At 58.6% G+C, this 6,000-nt stretch overlaps 1 protein-coding gene across 2 annotated transcripts in view; it reads right to left on the bottom strand.

Moving 5' to 3' along the window:
- Nucleotides 1-5,468, bottom strand: part of FLRT2 (fibronectin leucine rich transmembrane protein 2) — a 101,091-nt gene extending 95,623 nt beyond the window's left edge. The window contains exon 1 of one of the 2 annotated variants that reach the window (XM_049612386.1): nt 4,984-5,468. The gene's annotated coding sequence lies outside the window, so the exon portion shown is untranslated. Of the gene's footprint in view, nt 1-1,465; nt 1,550-4,983 lie in introns of those variants that run through there. The other variant, XM_049612385.1, reaches the window with a different exon arrangement.
- Between the last annotated feature and the right edge of the window lie 532 nt (nt 5,469-6,000).

Genomic DNA, 6,000 nt, shown 5'->3' on the forward strand with positions numbered 1-6,000 from the left:
AGGCAATATGGGTTCCTATATGGAAGCTAGCCTACATATTAGCTTTTGGCTAGGAGAAGTTAGACATAATACATTTAGCAATCAGCCTGTGAGCAAGGGGACATGCCCCAAAGCTCCCTGAGATGCTGTGTGATTTAAGATCCTCCCAGCTGAGTGGGAAGCAATAGCTCCCATTTAGATGGGGCTTTGCATAGCAAATGCAGCATGTGAAGAAACCTAATCAGCACCTTGCACTCCCGCGTGAGCATTTACACGGATTTGCGCCTTGCACTTGATTAGCTTACTGTAAGCTTTACAAGAGATTCCTTCCACTAAAATTAATCAAAAGGTCTTGGAGACTGATTTCCATTTACAAGAGGAGTCAAGATGAGCTTCCAGGTGAATAAATAATGATCCCAATAGTGATGGTGGCAGCATGAAAGGAGGAGCTGCTTTGAAACTCAAAACTCAACAGGGGGGAAAGGGGAGGTTAGAGAGTTGGGGCTGGAATCTTTCTGTAGCTCTCTGAGGGAAAAGCAGGAGCTCTTTTCTTAGTTAGCTTAAGTAAGGCTGATGTTCTGGGAAACGTGACCATATTCTCTCCACTGCACACCCCCCCCCCCCGCCCCAAGTGCACACACTCTAACACTCACCCCCCACACACACCATGGCGCATCAGGCCACCACGGAAAAACCGGCCTCTCCGCAACACCACTACCCCCCCCACACACACACACACTACAAACACTGCAAACTCACGTCGTCAATGGTTAATGCTTTTCTTATCAGCCTGCAATAAAAATGTGACTTCTAAAGTTTTTATTTTATGACGCCAGAAGGTGAATGGAAGGAGGGAGGAAGGGAAAGATCCGAGGATGTCAAAGGGGGGAAAGGTAGAATTTTTCCCTTTCCTTGAATATCTCTCCTCCTCCCTCCCGCGCTCTCTCTCTCTCTTTCCCTCTCTCTCTCTCTCTCTCTCTGTCTCTCTCTCTCTCTCTCTCTCACACACACACACACACACGCCCAGATTTGCTTTCCTGCACCAGCTAAACGGAGTGGGCGAATGGGAGTGGGCTCCTATCATGTTTAAAAGACGCTAAATAAGGCTGAGAGAGCGAGAGGGTGAAGGTGAGGGTGGGAATTAGCAATCCATGCATCATTCCCCCGGATTGAAGAATACTAAAAGCCCCCCAATCCACATTCTCAATTTCCAACGAGCTACGAAAAGAGGCCCCAGCTGGGGCCGAGGGTTCTCCTCCATCCCCAGGGGGAGCTTCGCCTCCCCGCACAGCTGCCCACCGGGGGCAGAGAAGCGCCGCGGGTCCCTCTAACCTGACTGTAGATCTCGCCGCGCTTCGTGCCCATCCCCGGGATCTCCAACTTCGCTTCCCTCTTACTTTCAGTCAGATCTGTCTGGCCAGCGTCAGCAAAGGCGCAGAAGCCCAGCGGCCGGGCACGGAAGCAGAGGGTTGGGGGTGCGCATTACCTGCGAAGGTTCTCGAGGTCTCCTTCCAGCCCCGGTGGTAATCTCGCTCAGCGCCGCGTCCTCCCCCAGATCCAAACTTTTGCTCGGTCCTCCGGGTGGCGGAGGCGGCGACGGTGGCGGCTGCCGAAGCCCAGCCCTGTCGCCCGCAGCGTCGGGGCTCGGGGGTGCGGAGGCCGGAGCCTCAGAGCGGCGCGCGCCTCCCCGCAGCCGGCCGGAGCCCGGGCGCCCCGCTCGCCTCGCTCGCCTCGCTCGCTCTCGCCTTTCTCCCCTACGGAGCCGCGGCATCGTCTTCCCCCTTCCTCCGCCACCTCCGCCTCCAGGGTTCGGGCATGCCACTTTCTCTCGGCTCCCGCCGCCGCCGCGGCCCCCGCCTCCGGTCCTCCTCCGCCTCCCCCTCTCCGCCTCGACCGCGCCACGAGTCCCGAAAGAAGAGGGCGAGCGGGGAAGGGAGCGGAAAGAGGCCCCGCAGCGCCGGAGCTCCGCGGAAGCGGAGGACCTCGGGGGGCGGCCCGAGAGGCGGGCGTGCGCGCCCCGGACGCCCCGGAGCTGACCGCTCAGAGCCCCGGACCCGGGCGCAGCGCGGGGCTGCGCGGGGGCGGGCGCGGGGCTCGCTCCAAGTGCGGCGCCGGCCCCGGTGTGGGTCCCGAGGCTGCTCCGACCTCACTGCTGCCACGCTCGGACGCGGCCGGGCTAATGTAGACGCCGCGGCCCCCACCCCCACCCCTCCTGACACCCCCGGGAGATGTTTACAGTAATGAATTCGCGGGATCGCCTCCGCCGCTCCCGCGCTCCTCCTCTCCCTCCGTCCCCCGCGCTCTGGCGCGCTCCCCTCCTCGAGTCCTCTTTCTCTGCCCCCCTCCTTTACTCCCTCCCTTTCGGAGTCCCTCCCACATTTCTGGTTTAAAGAATGCTTGGGAGGCGCGGCTGCAACCCTAAGCTTTCCAAGAGGCAAAGTCGCACTCGGCTTTTAACCCTCTCCTCCCTGAAGAGAGTTGCAGGGCGTCTGGGCCAACACCATGGATGCCACCCGGACCGAGCACGCCTTCTCCTCTCTCCCTAGCCTGCACCCCCTCCCACCCCCCAACTCTCAGGGATAATGCCACCGTCTGAGCGCTGAAAGTCGATTCCCCCCCCCACCCCCACCCCGCCCGCCTGCGATGTACTTGCAAGGCAGAGGATCTATTACTTAGACTCGGAGAAATGATCGAAACGTGAGATTAGAGGGTAAAAATATAACAAGTCTCACAACCAAGATGGCGTTATTTCAAATGAAGGCAACCCTGGTGATTTGCGCCCCCACCCCCATCCCATCCCCCGTTAATTCCCAGATCCCGGACCTTATCAAATAACTTTAATTGGAAAAATAATCCGAAGTTTAACATGATTATTTTGAACACCTATTTTCTCCCTTCACTCTGGCTGCTGGGAAAAAGGGGTGTTCACTTTCCCCGTAGATTACCACGGACAACTGAATTCAGCCTCAAAGGTTCAGAAAAAAGACTTGACAGCAAAAAGAGCCTGATTTGTATACAGGCGACGTTTCCACTTAGCAATCTCTCTGCAAAGGTTAAAGAGTAATGTAAGAAAACCAGGTGCACGTCTCTTTCTTGGAAAACATATTTTAAAAGGTTCTGGTTTTCTGCTCTCGTTTCATCGTCGCTCCTCCTGGCTCCAGTAAGTTGCTGTCATGTTTTAACAAGTCTGTAGAGAGGCTGAATGCGAACAGAAGAGGGAGAGCGAGCTCGCGCCAAGCTTGGGGTTGCGCGGAGAGGCGCCGTCGGTGGGGCCACGCGAGAAGCAAACAGCAAGCTTGAAACTAGCGCAGGACCAACTCCCTGGGGATCCACGGGCTGTCGCGGACCGAGAGTGGGGCAGGGGCGGTGGCCGCGACGGGCTCGGGAGGATTTCCCCGTCCTCAGTTCAAAGCCTGAGTCACTTGGCACCACTTTCCCAATTGTTTCCATTTCCTTCTCATCCCTGTTGTGTCTACCGCCTTCACTTATCTGAGTGCCTTAGCCGTGTTAAGACGACTTAGAGAAACGCCCCATTTGCCTCCTAAGCACAAGCCACGCACGGATCCACCCAGACGCACGCCCGAGACGCACGCTGGCACACGCGCTCACACGCGCGCACACACACACGCACACACGACCTGGGTTTGTGCCCGCGGGTCTCTGCTCCTGTTGCGTTATGCAAAGTGGTCAGGAAAATACTTTGATTCACATCTACATAACCGCTCCTCTCCCCAGACTCAGTGTGTGACTAACAAATATCCACGGGAGGAGGGGGCACGGCTGGGGGAGTTAACTGGACTAGGACAGACAGAATGCCATCTTGCTGGGAGGTTCCAGGACCAAGGCGCCAGCGAGGACAGCCGTGGTGGCCTCCACCTCCACCAGCAGCTACCGCTGGCTGGAGCCCCATTCGATCCAGGAGTTTCCCGGGCATCTAGTAAGAGTCCAGTCAGCCCCAATCACCCTGCTCCCCGATTCTTAATGTCCCCGGTTAATGCCCCGACCTCAACTGGCAACCTTGATCTTGGGCCTGATTAGAAATGAGAAGTGACCGCGCCGGCGCTGAAGGCACGGAGCCGAGCTCGACACTGGTCAGCGCGGCGGAGGGATCTTCCCAGGCTGCGCAGGACCCGCGCGGGGACACGGTGGCAGCTGGCGAGGCTCTGCTCCCGCCCTCCTCGCCGCCGCCTGGCCCCCGCACTTAGCGCCAGGGGGTGCGGGGTGGCGTGTTCCGCCGGCTCTCCGCGTCCCACGCTCGCGGCTCAGAGAACGCAACCCGGGTTCAGCCTGGTGTGCTCCCTGAGCCTTCACCGCCCCCACTGGCGCGCCAGGAAGACGCGCTGGCCGAGCTCAGAGCTTGGCCACCGAAGAGCAGCAGAGCTGGAGAAAGACTTGGTTTTGGAAGAAAGTAACCTTCTCCCCAAGTCGAAGGGAAATGCACCTCGAAGGGAAAGGCACCTCCTCCGCGTCCGTTTAGCCAGGAATCAGTCCCGGGTTTCGGGCAGGAGGCGGGCTACCGGCTTTGGATGCAGCCGCTCGATAACAGCGGTGACATTATCAGCAGATGGAGCGGGCGCGGGGGTGGCGGAGTAGGGGGTGTTACTCCTAGAAGTTAGCGTATTCATTCGGGGGAAGTGAGAAGCTGGATTCCAGCAAGCTTAATGGCTGGAGAACCCCCAATTGGGGATGGATCCTCCTAGCAAACTAGCAAATTTGCGTTTGACCCAGAGCTCAGTTACAAAACTCTTTAAAGGAGGTGAATTCTACCTGCAAATAGACCTCCCTAAAGTCGGGGGGAGAGTTAAGCAGCCTGTGCTCTCTCTGGAGGAAAAACAAAACAAAAAAAAAACCCAAAAAACCCAAGACATCCCATCCCGATGACCACCCCTGCGCTGGTTCAAAAAATACACGTATCCCCCCCCCCCCCCCCCCCCCCCCGCGCAGCCGCTTAGCAGCAGCCCTGGAAGTTGCTGGAAACTCCACCTGGCACCTCTGTCTCTTTACCTGGCCGCCGTGTCTCCTCGCAGAGGGCTCATCCGAATCCGACAGGGTCGGGGAGGTGGAAAGGGAAGAAGCTGGCGCGGCAGCAGCGGGGCTCCCGGGGCATGGTATTGTTTTAGGGGTCACCGCCAAGGTCCCTCCTGCCCATCGTTGAGAACGGCCAACCTGATCCCTGCTCGGGGTGGACACCGCGGCGGGCGCGGTGCGGCCGCCTCGCAGCTGCTTCGCACCCGGAACCGAGGGCTCCAGACGCACCCCGGGCGGAAGCAGCGCAGCGCCTTGGCGCGGGGATTGCGGCCGCCGCCGATACCTCCAGGCGCTGGTTCTTCTGCGGCGACAATGGAAGATGCCCAACTCACAAGTGACAGCGACAGGTTTCGTCCGTACAACTAACTACAAGGTACCCGGCCTGAGACCGGAGGCTGCGTCCCTCCTCCCCCTCCTCTCCCTCCTACTGGGGAGGGAACTAATTTAACCCTGTGTGCGCCCTGCACTCCCTGGAGAAGCTGGAATCGACTCGGAAACCGCAGGCGGCGGCTCGCGGGGCCAGAGCTTTGTTCACGTGCGTTTCCAGCGGGCACTCGCGTGGCAAGACGCCAGTGGCAGGCTTCCAGCGCCCGGCCCCGGCATGGGAAGGAGCCCTAGCGTTTCATCCGGACCAGACCCAGCCCTTGGAATCTATTTTTTGCCTCCAGTTACCAGATGTATTGAAGTTGCCAGCAAAGTTGGGTTTTATTCCTCTGTTTCTTCCTCCCTCCCTCCCGCGCCCCCGCCCCCCGCCGCATTATTTCCTTTCCTAGCGGCGCTTTGAAGATGTGGAACTCGCCGCTCATTCTAATTCTAGCTTATAACTGTTCTTGCGTGTGCGAGACGAATGGTGGAGGGTCCCCACCCACCCACGCGAAATCCAAATGAAAACTCAGGGAGAGCTGTCTCCCACCCACTCACCCAGTGTCAGCCACAGCAGACGACCACATATTCAAATAAGACCAAGACACGGGAGGATGGGGTAGGGGGCGA

Source organism: Panthera uncia (assembly GCF_023721935.1).
Source record: "Panthera uncia isolate 11264 chromosome B3 unlocalized genomic scaffold, Puncia_PCG_1.0 HiC_scaffold_1, whole genome shotgun sequence".
Taxonomy (NCBI): domain Eukaryota; kingdom Metazoa; phylum Chordata; class Mammalia; order Carnivora; family Felidae; genus Panthera; species Panthera uncia.